Consider the following 16,071-nt stretch of genomic DNA (forward strand, 5'->3'; position numbering starts at 1 on the left):
TTAGTTTCAGTTGTACAGCATAGCGGTTAGACAATTATATACTTTACGAAGTGTTCCCCCTGATATTTCAACTACCCACCTGGCACCATGCATAGTTATTACAATGTTATTGACTATATTCCCTAAGCTGTACTTTACATCCCTGTGACTAATTCTTGCTGTAAAAAATAAATTGAATGATTTGAGAAAACCAGAAACATACCAAAACACTCTGGACTCAAGAATGTTTAAAGTAGGAAAGTACATATGAGATTTCTATGGGAAAGAGGAGAAAGAGGATATATACAACATTGTTATTAGATAATTATAAACATTTAGAAAATGAATGTGGTTATGTGCACTGCATTGTCCTCTGCAATGTTTCATGAAAAAGGTCAGTGGGGTAGTAAAAGGATCTTGCTGGTAGGGAATTGTCATATTGATCAAGTAAAATAGTCTTTGGGGAAATTTCTCAGATGTTTGATATAAATGGTAGTTCCCAGGTCACAGGAAGTATCTTGCAAGGTTTCCTTCAAGTGGAAGTTAGACTTTAATTATGTCAATGATCCACTCAAGGATACATAATCCATGCCCTTCACTCTATGGCACTCAGAACAGTAATTCTTAACACAACTTTTACATGGAAGGTGTTAGAATTACCATACTTAACAAATAAGAATACAGAGTGCTCAGGTAAATTTTATATTTATACTAAAAAAGTATTATTTATTTATTTGAAATTCACAATTAACTGATGATCTGTATTTTATCTGATAACCCTAATATGTATTTTATTTTAGATTTTTAATACAACAAAAAATGCTTTTTACATTTTTTCTTTATAATTTTAACATACATGTGAATTTTTTTCTACCTCTTTAGAGCACTTTTCTCTATCTAAAGAAAAGTCTTAATGCCTCTTTCTACTTTTCACCTTCTCTGACTTTCCTACTCTACAAATTTCATTTAATTACCACGCAGTTGAATCTCTTGATCCACTAAATTTCTCCACCTAAAAGGTGGCTTTTGTGGTAATGATTCTAGTTTAAAATATACTCCAAATATAAATTCTGAGCTTAAGAATAGTATTTTCCAAAAAGAAGCCTGAATTTAACTATGATATTGGGACAGTAAAGTGTTGTTCAGACTTACTAAAAAACAAACAAACAAACTGTTGTCAAAGAAAACCCACAGAGAAAGTGAAAAAGAAAACCAAACCTCTCCTTAGATCTGCCTCTTGGTATAAAACAATGTTTCTCAAAATAAGGACAGGCCTACAGATCAATGGAACATAACAGAGAGCCCAGAACTAAACCATGCCTTTATGGTCAATTAATATTTGACAAAGGAGGCAAAAGCATACAATGGAGTAAGAACAATGTCTTTAATAAATAGAGTTGGGAAAATTGGACAGGAACATGCAGAAAAATGGAATTAGGCCACCATCTCACACCTTATACCAGAATAAACTCAATATAGATAAAACACTTAAATGTAAGTTGTGAAACCACGAAAATGCTAGAAGAAAATATAGGCAGTACAATCTCAGACATCTGTCATAGCAATATTTGCCAATGTATCTCTTCAGGCAAGGGAAACAAACAAAGTAAACAAATGGGACTATGTCAGACTAAAAAGCTTCTGCATAACAAAAGAAACCATCAAAAAAATGAAAAGGGAACACACTGGATAGGAGGACATATTTTCCAATAAAATGCAAACACACACACACACACACACACATACTCACACACACACACACATTCCAAAATAAAGAACTTACACAACTCAATACCAGGAGGACAAACAACCCAATTAAAAAATTGGCAAAGGACCTGAATGGACATTTTTCTAGAGGACATATAGATGGTCCATAGACATATGAAAAAATGCTCAACATCACTAATCACTGGAGAGATGCAAATTAAAGCCACAATAATATACCACCTCATAGTTGCCAGAATGGCTACCATCAATAAGTCAACAAAAAACAAGTGCTGGCAAGGATGTGGCGAAAAGGGAACCCCTGTGCACTGCTGGTGGGAATGCAGACTAGTGTAGCCACTGTGGAAAACAGTATGGTGTTTCCTCAAAAATTTAAAAATGGAACTGCCATTTGACCCAGCAACCCCACTCCTGGAAATATAGCCTAAGAATCCCAAAACACCGATTTGAAAAAATATATACACCCCTATGTTCGTAGCAGCATCAGTTAAACAATAGCCAAGATCTGGAAATAGCCCAGGTATCTGTCAGTAGAAGAGTGAGTAAAAAAAGCTGTGGCACATTTACATGATGAAATACTATGTGGCTGTAAAGAAGAAGGTACTCCTATCTTTTGCAACAGCATGGATGGACCTGGAGATCATTATGCTAAGCGAAGAAAGCCAGTCACAAAAAGACAAATACCACATGATCTCACTTGTATGTGGAATCTGATGGACAAAATAAGTGATGAACAAAATAGAAACAGAGGCATGGATACATGGAACAGATTGACAGCTGTTGGCGGGGGGGTGCTACTGGATGAAAGAAGGCGAATGGATTAGCCAAAGGTCGTGTGTGCATAATCCATAAACACAGACCACAGTGTGGTGATGGGCAGAGGAAAATGAGGAGGCTGGATGTAGGTGAGCAAAATGGGGGGAACAAGTGAGAACATTCGTAATAGTGTCAACAATAAAAAAAGTACTGTCTTTGGAACACTTTGTCTCAGAATCACCTGGGACTTTTAGATATGGAGTCCAGAGCCTGAATCAGAATCTATGTTTTAAGCAAACACCCCAAGTGAATGTCAAGGCATGTTAAAGTTTAACCATCCCTAGGCTAAAATTTTTCTGTTGTTCAGTTGTGCACAGTATTGGAAAGGGTTAAAAACTAATGGTTTCTTTAGTTTTAGATTTCATTTCGAAACCCGGTTGTTGTTTCTTAAACAATTCTGAAACCATGTCCATGAATTCCCGTGTCTTCTCCACAACCCATATAAAATCACTTTCGTATGACATTTATTTTTGTTCATTCATTCATTTATTTATTCAAGGAGCATTGACAGGTACACGCCTTCGTGACTATCTTAAATAGAAAGGTTATAAATAGAAACCTTATCATTACCTTCCTGAAGGACAGTGTCTTCATATTTTACATTTCTGTCTTCCTCCATGTGGTTGGCAGCCAAAAAAAAAATACAGCTTTATTTTACTTATTTGTTTTCCTGTCACCAGTGGCAAATATTTAATTTGTTATTAAATGACATTTATGGTTTTGAACTTGCTTGTTTCGGTGTCGCCACCTGCACTGGGGTCCCAGTATGCATCGACAATATGTGTGTATGCTTATCAAAGTGCCCTTGGGAAATGAAATAACATGTGAAACTCATTTTTTATTTTCCAGCAAACTTCATAACGTTCTCCCTGATTCTATCCTTTGGATAGATTTCTAGTTTATCTTATATGTGAGAAATGACCTTATAACCTGTGTGTGACAGTTGTTTGGGTTTTATTAAGTGCCCTGCTAGCTGGCAATATAGGGGCATTACTCATAGATATTTGTTTGCTAGCCCAGTAAGCCAAGAAAATTTATTTTTATATATTTAACTACAGTGTCTTTCTTCTCCTGCATGTCATTTAAAAGAGCCTCATGGAATAAGGAGAATACTGCCAATTCTAGCTGTAGATGTGGGAAAAGAGATGAATTGCCATCATGGGCCCCAGAGGTGAAACTTTATAATATACATACTTCTAAGACAAAGTGAGCTTGATGAAAATTAAATATAAATTGAAACTCAGAGGAGCTTCTCTTTTTTTCTGCAGGTGGAGAAAGAATCTGCTCACTACCCCTATTTCTGTCCCCAGGGCATCAGGGGAAGGACCTGCGGAAAGCATCCATCAAGCCGTCGCGTAGAGTGTGGTGGGCCTTTGTTGCTGTTCGTGGAACAATGACATTTTAGTGGCCATTTCAAAGTCCTGGCTAATTTCTGGTGTGTGAAAACAGTTCAAGCATTAAGGCTTCAGTAACTTTTTCAGTACATTAGTAATGTACTGTCATTTCACATATTTTATGAAAACTATATGAAATTAGATATTTTATGGTTGGATCTCTCACTGTTGAATAAAGGTAATATTTTCAATAAAATTATTTCAATGTAACACTGTACACTTATACTGAAGCAAATGTGATCATTATCTGTCCTCGCAAAAGATTTGCGTACTACACTTCATTTCTGTGGCAGTTAGATGTGGCATTTTGGTTAAGCAAATGTGTGGGTGTGCGTGAATTATCTTAATGTATTACAAGGATATGGTGAGACAGGAGCAGATGTTCAGCTGGACAAGGCTGTAGGTATTAGATAATACTGTACCAGTCCAGGCCCTCATTACATATTCATTTGGATCTAAATGCACATGTGGAGACTGGCTTTTTTTCCTTTCGTTTGTTTGTTTGTTTTCACAAAGACGCCTGGAAACAATGGAGCACAGAAAGCAATCAGTGAGTATGATGATGGGGATATCTGGGGCTATATAAACTTAGGCAGATCACTCAATTTCTTTCAATCTCAGTTCCATAATATTAAAATAGAGGTAATAATATCCTAGGTGTGTTGTGGTATTTGAGTTAAAGGCAAATTGTTGGTAATAACAAAAGATGAGGAACGGCACAAATACACATTCATAGGGCTATGGTTGAGCAAATTATGATCTTGAGTCCCCAGTGGAGCACTATGCAGCCATAGCTAAAGCAAGTCTTCAGGGTGAATATAAGCCCACACAAATGAGCACAGCTCTAGGCCCAATTGGAAACAACCACAAAGAGAAAATAATTATTTCCAATGACTTTAGAACTCCTCATACTTTTATTGGTCTATAAAATGTCGATCAAATATTGATCATAGAGACATGGGTTTATTTCTGGGATGTCTATTCTCTTCCACTGATCTATGTGTCTGTTCTTGTGTCAGTATCAGGCTGTTTTGATTACAGTGGCCTTGTAATATAGTTTTATGTCTGGTATTGTGATCCCTCCTGCTTTGTTTTTCTTTCTCAAAATTGCTGCGGCTATTCAGAGTCGTTTATGGTTCCATATAAATTTTTGAAATGTCTGTTCTATGTCTGTGAAATACGTCATTGGTATTTTAATAGAGATTGTGTTGAATCTATAAATTACTTTGGGTAGTATGGACATTTTGATGATGTTAATTCTTCCAATTCATGAACATGGTATATGCTTCCATTTATTTGTGTCTTCCTTCATTTCTTTCTTCAGTGTTCTATAGTTTTCAGAGTACAGGTCTTTTACCTCCTTCTTTGAATTTATTCCTAGGTACATTTTTTTTCTTGTTGCTACAGCAAATGGGATATCCACCCCCCCTGATTTCTGCTTCTGATGTTTCATTGTTGGTATACAAAAATGCCTTTGATTTCTATAGCCTCTTCAACAAATTGTGTTGGGAGAGCTGGGCAGCTACATGCAAAAAATTAAAATTTGACCACCAACTGATACCATACACAAAAATAAACTCAAGATGGATAAAAGACTTAAATATAAGTTGTGACACCATAAAATCCTAGAGAACAACACAGGCAGGACACTCTCAGATATCCCACGCAACAATATTTTCACTGATATGTCCCCTAAAGCAAGGGACATAAAGGAAAGAATAAACAAGTGGGACCTTGTCAAAATAAGAAGCTTCTGCATGGCTAAAGAAAACATCAGCAAAATGAAAAGGGAACCAAGCATATGGGAGAATATATTTGCCAATGATACCTCAGATAGGGGTTTGATCTCCAAAATATATAAAGAACTCACACCACTCCACTCCAGGAACACAAACAATCCAATTCAAAGATGAGCAAAGGACCTGAACAGACACTTCTCCAAGAAAGAGATACAAAGGGCCCAGAGACATAAGAAAGGATGCTCAGCATCACTAGCCATCAGAGAAATGCAAATTAAAATGACAGTGAGATAGTACATCACACCAGTCAAAATGGCCATCATAAACAGATCAACAAACAGCTGGTGCTGGCAAGGTTGTGGAGAAAAGGGAAACAGTACACTGTTGGTGGGAATGCAGACTGGTACAGCCACAGTGGAAAACAGCTTGGAATTTCCTCAAAAAGCTAAAAATGGAGCTGCCTTTTGACCCAGTGATTCCACTGCTGGGATTATAGAATCCCAAAACACCAATTCAAAAGAAGCTATGCACCCAATGATCATAGCAGCACAATTTACAATAGCCAAGTGCTGGAAGCAACCTAAGTGCCCATCAGTAAATGAGTGGATTGAAAAACTATGGTACATTTACACAATGGAATACTACGCAGCAGAAAGAAAGAAAAAAAGAACTACTACCCTTCATGACAGTGTGGATGTAACTGGAGAGCATTATGCTAAGTGAAATAAGCCAGGCAGCAAAAGACAAATACCATATGATCTCACCTATAAGTGGAACCTAACCAACAAAACAAACAAGCAAGGAAATATAATCAGCAACATTGAAAGAAAAAAGAAGTCAACAGAATCAAGAGGGAAGGAGGGAGGTGGGGGTGGGGGTGGAAGGCAAGGGAAGGCTCAAGTCAAGGAAGATGTATAAAGGACCCATGGACAAAGCCAAAGTGGAGAAGGATTGAGGGAGGGAGGTGGCAGAGCAGGGCAGGGGAAAATGGTGGCGGGAAGGTGGAGACAAATGTATTTTAACAATAAAAAAATAAATAAAATAAATATAGATGAAAATTAATAAAGAAAATTAAAAAAATAAAATGTCAATCAGTAGTTTTACTATTAGTATTAATAATATTTGTACAACTGTTTTGAAACTAGTTTTGTTAATGTTGCTGGGTAGAGTAAGAATAAAATATTAAGGTTAGTAGGAACAAACTTTAGGGGTAAGAGAAAAGAGATAGAAATATAGCATAAAAAAAGAAAGTAAGAACTCTGAAATGTTAAATATGAATGGGAAATTTCAGTATGAACACATGATGGTAAAAAGAATATTTCCTAGCTCTGTCCACTGCAAAATCTGAGAATCACTGATACCCCAGGAACAGTGAAACTCTTGGTATTCAAACTGTGGTTTCTAAACACCGTTCATACTAAAATATTCTTGGAAAAATAGCTGTTTCCAGGTTTAGAATATTTTGTGCTAGAAAATAAGAAAGTAATCATAGAGATCATATCAAAAGGATATAGGAACCAATTTGAAAGGATTCCAACTGAACAAATTTGATCATCATAAATAAGGCAATTAACTGAAAGTCATTGAGTATATAAAAATTAATGAGCTATATTGATGCTAACAACAACAATAAAGCACAAGACTAAACCCCCATTTATCATCATTGGCAAGTGCTATTAAATCAACTCTTTACTTTGGAAGTTGATAATTAAAAGGAAAGAATTCAGCATTTATCCTACCTGTTTGCTAGGACTATAGTTCATGTTAAGCAAATAGCTCCTGTTGGAGTTCTCCCAGGAACTTTACAGCAGAACGTCAACTACAATACAAAAGAAATGATGTCATTTAAAAATATTTTTAACCTGTAATAAAATATTTGATTCAAGCAAGCATTATCTCTGAGGCTCAACCATTAGACCAAAGCTTTTATATGATGCCAAAGCATCACCCTATAGATGGTTGACTAATCAGGAAGGAAAAAAATGTATCTTGATAATAGAGAGATCCAGGCATCACCGCCCTAACCCAGTGATCAAACTTACAGCACTGTTAGTGGAAAGACAAGCATCATGGGCCTCCTGATGCAATTTAATGTGAAGCACACAGTATTCCTTAGACAACATTAACATATTTAACTTGAATTCACTATCTATTTACAGAAAACATATGGGCCAGAGTAACCAGTAAAATGATATCACAGGAAACCATTGAACACATCCAGACCATAGGACATTCACCAGACATCTGACCTGATGTCAGCTTCCTGATGGTTAAATATGTGGTAGTGGGTGGAGGGTCAGAGGTGCTACTGTGAAAGTGATCTCATTTGACTCCCAGGCCTATGTATCTTGGGGCTTATGTCCTGGGACACATTGTTATATCACATGCATGGGTTGCTTATGGCCAAAGAGCTCGATGTACCCCCAAATAAACCTAACATTAAGCCTATCATTTAAAAAAAATAGACATCAGCATATCCTTTCCAGCCATATCCTTTTTTTAAATAGTACTATTTTGGTTGACATATTGACAGTTTAGAAATAGTTAGAGAAGGATTATTATTTTGTCAAAACATCCTTAAATATACATGAATGTCTGATTAATTTATATATTGATCACATTTAAAATGTGAAAAACTTAGCAATTTTATGTTTATGATTCTGTGAACATGGAGATTTGTTGTCTTGACTACAGTAGAAGGGTTTTAATTAAGTTAGGCTTTGTTTCCATATTCTTTTCAAAAATTTACTTTTGTTTATAATAAAATATAATAAAATGGTATATAGTATAATAACTTCTGTATCTTTATCATAAAAATTATACATGTGCATTATTATTTCCATTGTGTTTTAGGTCATATTTTCATGCTTTTTTATATGGGAATATTTCTACTACCTCTAAAAATTTAAAACTTGATTTTTTTGAGTTGTCCAAGTATCAGTAACCCTGTCTTTGTGTGTGTGTGTGTGTGTACATGAGACTTATTTTCTTAATATAAAAAAATTGTTCTTGTGTGAAGTAAAATCTCTGAGCCCTAAGAATTGCAGTTACAAATAAATTTCGAAGGATGATTGTCTAAACAATCAATGATAGTTTTAAATGAAGTCTAACTAATGGGAACTATGATGATTTCAAATGAATGGAGTATAAAAGGAGACAAGACAATAAATGAGATCCCTATTAATAAATGTGTAGTGATAAGGCTACTATTGCAAACACAAAGTCAGCTTCATGCAGATCAAGGTTACAGCTAATTTATATTTCATGCCTTTTATTAACTGGTATCTAATGAGAGTTACATTTTTCACAGTATCACATCAAAATCTCCTAATCAAACTCTGCTCATTTTTGCACGTGAGTTGCACCATTTCATAAAATTTTCAGCAGTCTTTGACTTGCTAAATAAAGTTGTCACTCAAACCTCATTTTCCATCTGCACACAGGGAAGCTGTATGGACGCTGAATTAATCCTGTATATTGTCTCTGCTTGATGAGGTCTCCAAGAGATCTTTGTCCTGTCGCCTTTAATGGACTCTGTCTAATGGACTCATTAGTGAATTCCTTATCATTCTTAGGAGAAAGATGCAATCTTGCAAGACTGTCCTTCATGTGTTTGGAAATTATTATAATTTAGTTCTTAAACACTTATTCAAAAATTAAGAATGAGGAGACTATACTTTATTTGTGTACTATAATATTGTAACAATGACATGCTGATTACAATGAGGGGCCTAAAAATACTATTTCATACTGATTACTCATGTTATATTCAATACTGGTAGTTGGAGTGGACACCACCCTTCAACTCAATAGCTTCATATTATACCATAGAAAATTTGCAGCTGGGAAAATGGAAGTTTTCTTGGCTTCATTTATCTATAGGTGCAGAAAGACTAATAATAAATGACTTTTTGATATCATGCAAATCTCTTTAAGTTCATGCTATGGGGATTTGCAATTTAACATTATTTTGCATGGTCGTCCAATAATCAGTTCTCATGGTTATTATCTTACGTGACACTCTTCCTTCTCTGTCCCTTTTCCTCAGCTTCTCATGTTATTTTGGGTAATGAAATTCACACAGATGGATTGGGGGAGGGGGAATGCGCAGTGTGGAAGATGGAATTAAGCAAATACTTAATTCTGAAAAAAATCCAGTTCACTATTATTGTGTTTGAGTGTGTTCTTATACCCTCAATTAATTTGTAAAATCTTGCCACTCAAAGTTCTATCACTTGAGAAAATTTGATAAAGTTTCATTATCTGGCTGTCTCTGAACTCCACCTTTTAAATGACTATTTTACATTTAGTAAGTAAAAATATTCCAGCTCTCTGCTTGAAATCATCCTTTGACTTTTCATTGCTAATTGCCTGATCTTGGTCTCTAATAAGGAAGGCTGGAGGAAGTAGAGACTCAGCAGGCAACTGTTACATAACCCGAGGAAGGGGGTGTGTGTGTGTGTGTGTGTGTGTGTGTGTGTGTGTAAAAGATAAGGGCATAAAGTTCTTTATAAAGATCATGGTCAATAGAACCAGAAGGGATATACCTGATGTTTGGAGGGAGATCAGCCTGGAGGCTGAGTCACCAGACCAGGTCAATTGTCTACACAAAAGGTAACCTGGGAGAGAGAGCTACTGAGCTGTGCTTTTCTGGTCCTGGAACAGTGATCTGTGGTCGGTAATTAGACTGTGGTTTGGAGAAATTCCAGAAACAAAATGCAATGCCCACAGTGTTTATTTTTGTTTGTTTGTTTTAATATTTTTAGCACATCATCGATTGAACTTTCTGAAGGGGTTTTCATGGGCCTGTCATCTCTGAATAGTTCCTTCAGTTTGCCCTATAACCTCTCCATATGTTACAGAATTTTTTGACTTTCATAGTACACAAAACCCACTTAGTTCTTTCATGTTTTTTGAACCTTTGAATACAGTATTTTCTCTTCCTAGGATTTTGTTCTCTATGTTTGACAAAATTTCACTCTTCCTTCATGATGCAATTCAAATGTCACCGTTTCCATAAAGCTTTCCCGAAGAAAAGCTACATCGCTTCATACCCAAAGTTATTCATTCTGGTATAACTCTGGTATAACTCTGTTAAAGTATTTAACTTTTTTTCTTAAAATGTGTCATTTAATGTTATTTGGAGAAGTCATTGAAGCTAATCAAGGCTCAGTCTCTCATGACAGCCAGCATGGTTCACAGCCCTACAGTATTTCCAACATTCTTAGTTTTTTTTTTTACTAATCTAAAAGTGAAGAGATGTGCAGAAAACAAAACATAAGATGGGTTGCTAACTTTAGCCCTGTTAATTGGTATTTTTACTTTACTATTTCTTTTGTTGTGCCGATACATCTGTGCTGCCTTTCCTAAATTGATCTAACTTTGCCATATATTTTAGAACCATTTAAAACAGCTGAAATGTTTATTGCACTCACTGTTTATGCAGTGCACAGTGTAGGGAGTGTGAATGCAAAGAAGGAAAGAACATACCACCATCTGGTAGGTATAAATGTCTCCGCGGAGAGGTTAGTTAGCAGGAGGCAGCATCTGAAAACAAGGAGGAATAAAAATAATGTACATTAGGACTGTTGAGAAGTAGAACCATGGAGAAATTAATGATTATGATTGCCTTTCATGCTGCTAGTAGAAGTAAACACTTTTTTTTCGGGGAAAATAAGGAGGTATTGCCTAGAAGAATGATCTACATGCAGCTCATATTTCAACTAGATCTCCTTAGGCTTTTGTATATAGAAATTTCTGTGATTTTCCCAAGATTATTGAAAATTACTAGGGACAGGAAAAACATATTCTCAGGATCAGTTTGGCTTTGGTTAACTGCCTCCACTGAACCCTTGTTTTCATCTATGACTTCTGGTTGTTTCTGTCTCTGTTATGGCATCATGTCAAATGTTGGATTTAGTCCTTCATTCATTTCATCGTAAAAGAACAGACAAAACACTTTTGAGAGACATGTAAGCAGCAGGCTTCAGGGAGGGTTTTGGAGACAGTATTGTATGATTTAATTTTTTTCTATAAAATTCTAGAAAATGCAACTAATTAACAGTAACAGAGACCAGATGAGTAGTTTCCTGAGCATGGAGCAGGGATTTCAGTGCAGGAAGGAGGAGTTACCCAGAGGCGAAATGGAACTTTTGTTTGTAATGAATATCTTCATTATTTTGATTATAGTGATTATTTCATGGTCATATACCTATGTCAAAACTTAACAAATTACACACTTTAAACATGTTCCATTTATTGTATCTTAACTATACCTCCATAAATCTACCAATAAAAGCACATACACAAGGAGATGCAACTGCACACTCATTAATATAACTATAATCAGAAAGATTGAAAATACAAAGCATTGGAGAAAATGTGTAGAAACTGGAACCCTTGTGCATTGTTTGTGGTAATGCAAAATGGTACAGTTGCTTTGGAAAACAGTTTCACAGTTTCATAAAATGTTAAACATATAATTATCATTTGATCTAGTAATTTCATTCTTGGGTATCTATCCTGGAGAAATAAAAATATATGTCCATGACACTTAAAATACAAATGTTTATAGGAACAGCATTCATAATAGACAAAAATAAAAATAATCCACTGTCATCACCTGGTGAAGAGATAAAAAAATTTGTTATATTCATATAATCAAATACTATCTATAGCATGTGAAAAACTTACATGCCAAAACATAGATAAAAAACATACTAGGTGAAAAAAATCCAGACATAGAATATTATATATTGCCTCATTCAATTCACATGATATTTCTAGAAAATGCAAAACTATAAGAACAGAAAGCTTATCAGTGTTTGCCTGGGATGGGTGAGGGAATGGGAATTGACTACAGACATGATGGACCTTTTGGGAATGATAGAAATGTTTCAAATCTGGAATTCAATGATAGTTATGTCATAATAGAAATGTACTAAAAATTATTTTGTGTATGTTAAATGGGTGAATTTTTTGATCTGTAATGTGCGGCTCAGTATAACTATTAAAAATGCAGCAACAGCACAAATGAGTACCTACCATGGGCCACATATTTGGGGAAACAAAGAAAGATATGATGTTATATGATAATTAAAAAAATGAGAATTTGGGTAAACAGATAGCTAACTCCTTCCCCTTTTCCCAAGTAATTGGCTTAATTGAAGTCACCTAATTGAGCCACTGCTAGACATCTGAGTTTCAGAGCCTTTGTTCTTGGAACAATGAATGGTCTGTCCTGTTCTCTGCTCTTAGCTCATTCTTCCTTTTTTTACTGGCAGAGAAATTTTTTTCGAATTCCAAACAGCAGGTGGTGATGCAGTTATTCTTCTTGCCTTGCATCAATGTCAGACAGATTTAATAGATGATGGTTGTAAAGTGCTCTGAGGTATTCACAGAAGGGAGCTTGACATAGTCTATACAGGTTTAATGACTAAGAAGTCCTGTTTGCTACTTCCCAACTGTCACCTCTTCCCTGTACTCATTAGTTTTGTCTACTGTAAATGCAATTGGTCACATCAATGAGCCAGTGAGTAAACTCACACATATCAAGTTTTCTAATAAAATGGAAGACAAGTTCAATTTCTTTGGGGAGAAATAATGAAGTTGGCACCATACTCCTCCCTGTTTCTTTAATGTAATTTGAGAGAATGTGACCTGTTTTTTGCAATTATATCATTCTTTGACAAGTTCTGTTTCTCCCAAGAAATTTAAAATACTTGACTTAAGAAACTGTGATACATCACAAAAGCACACTTGTGAATCATTGTTAGATGTTGAAAAATACTGGTATAAAAACTGGCTAATAATGCCTTAGAACAATTATCAAAATTACTTAAATAATTTCTCTTGGGCAAATATCCAGGATTGGAATAGCTTAGATGAGTGGGAAGTGTACAGTTGACTTTATAAAAAACTGACAAATAGTTGCATAAGACAATTGTACCATTTTACATTTCTATCATCAGTGTATGAGATTTCCAGTTATTAGATCAAATAGCACGAAAACGTTAAACAATCCAATGGTGTAGCTAGAGAGTACATACACACTTGCACACACATAAGTGCAAACGCAAACTTACCACAGGGGGAATGCCATAAAAATTCAACTCTTTATATAATGTTATATATTTGTATCTGAGTCACTTTAGGTGGTCTCATTTTAGCTAATTGGAGCAAGGAATCCAGTGAGTAGTTAGGCAGTTCTGGTCATAGTGTGCATAGAAAGTAATGAGAATTTGAAACAAGTCAGCCAGGTCAGGAATTATCAGGGAAAAAGAAACAGGAGACTGCAAACATAACCCATAAATGGAACTTAGTTGATATGGGGGTCAAAGAAGGAAAAATATCAGCAACGATCTTGAGATTTGGGTCTGTAGCACCTAGAAAAGGTAACGATAAGGCAAAGCAATGTTAAAAGGAGATTATGTGGTTCCAAGAAGAGAGAAACTGATTCATGGTGTTTAGATATGTAATTTTAATAAAGATTTGTAGATGGCAGGTCTGCAGTTAGAAAACTATGTAGGATTAGAATGCATGTTCAAGGAGTCACATCCATAGTACCAAAGCTGAAGAGGTGGGAAGTTGTTGAGAGGACAGGGAGGAAAGGTATGGCTGGCTGAACTCTAGGACAGTGAATCCAACAGCACTTACATTTATGAAACTGGAGGAAGTGGAACTACAGCTGAGCAAAAACAGAAAGAAAATTAGATTTCTGGGTTTCTTGGGAAGCTAAAAAGAAACACCACATCGATTGGATGCTTTAGAGACCAGTTTCTAATATGCTATGCAAAATTATTTGATTGAAAACTCTACAATTCAGCTTAAGGCATAAGTAGATACACTTTGCCTTCTCATACAACCAAAAGAAGGACAACAACAAATTTAAAAAAAAATAATCAGAACTGCCAAAAAATGGAACTGTATGGAAGTCTGACAACCAAGGAGTTAAAGAAGAAACACTCATCCAGACCAGTAGGAGGGGCTGAGATGGGCAGCTGGGGTGGAGAGGACATGCGGCAAGACTGGCTGGAGGACTAGGCAGGCAAGGACGCAGCGGCTGGCAGACCGGGCAATCCCACATTTGTGTGAGGATAAACTGGGAGGAACAGCTGGGGAGCAAGGCAGACCGTGCAATACAGCGTTCCAGTGTGGGAAAAGAGAGCCTCAAAACCTCAGGCTGTAAAAACTTGTGGGAGTTGTTGCAGTGGGAGTAACTCTCAACCTTACAGGAGGGTTCATTGGAGAGACCTATGCTGGTATATATTGTACACAAACCCACCCACCTGAGAATCAACAAAGAAGGATCCAATTTGCTTATGGGTAGCAGGGGAAGTGACTGAAAGCCGGCAGAGAGCCAAGCAAGCTGCATTGCTCCCTCTCAGACCCCTCCCCCACACACAGCATCACAACTCAGCAACCTGCATTGCCCCGGCCTGGCGAATACCTAAGGCTCCGTCTCTCCCAACATAGCAGGCGCGCTGAGACAAAGAAATATGGCCCAAATGAAAGAACAGATCAAAGCTCCAAAAATAGAACTAAGCAATGAACAGACAGCCAACCTGTCATGCGCACCGTTCAAAACACGGGTACTCTGGATGCTCCCTGAATTGGCTGAGTATGATTGCAAAATGGAGGAAAAAGTGAAGGCTACGCAAAGGGAAATAAAGAAAAGCACACAGGGAACCAACAGTAAAGGGAAGGAAACCGGGACTCAAATCAACAATTTGGAGCAAAGGGAAGAGAGAAACATTCAACCAGAACAGAATGAAGAAACAAGAATTAAAAAAAAAATGAGGAGAGCCTTAGGAACCTCTGGGACAACTTTAAACGTCCCAACATCCAAACGAATCATAGGGGTGCCAGAAGGAGAAGGGGAAGAGCAAGAAATTGAAAACTTATTTGAAAAAATAATGAAGGAGAACTTCCCCAGGCTGGCCAAGGAAGTAGACTTCCAGGAAATCCAGGAAGCTCAGAGAGTCCCAAAGAAGTTGGACCCAAGGAAGCACACGCCAAGGCACATCATAATTAAGTTACCCAAGATTGAAGATAAGGAGAGAATCTTAAAAGCAGCAAGAGAAAAGGAGACAGCTCCCTGCAAAGGAGTTCCCATAAGACTGTCAGCGGATTTCTCCAAAGAAACCTTGCAGGCAAGAAGGGGCTGGCAAGAAATATTCAAAGACATGAGAGTCAAGGACCTACATCCAAGATGACTCTATCCAGCAAAGCTATCATTTAGAATGGAAGGACAGATAAAGTGCTTCCCAGATAAGGGAAAGTTAAAGGGGTTCATCATCACCAAGCCCATATTTAAAGAAATGTTAAAGAGACTTAACTAAGAAAAAGAAGATCAAAAACTATGAACAGTAAAACAGAGGGAAGAGGGAGAGGGAAGAACGGGGGAAAGGGTATAGGTA

This window comes from Pteronotus mesoamericanus, unplaced genomic scaffold (assembly GCF_021234165.1).
Source record: "Pteronotus mesoamericanus isolate MK-2021 breed Mesoamerican mustached bat unplaced genomic scaffold, CSHL_Meso_final scaffold_21, whole genome shotgun sequence".
Lineage (NCBI taxonomy): Eukaryota > Metazoa > Chordata > Mammalia > Chiroptera > Mormoopidae > Pteronotus > Pteronotus mesoamericanus.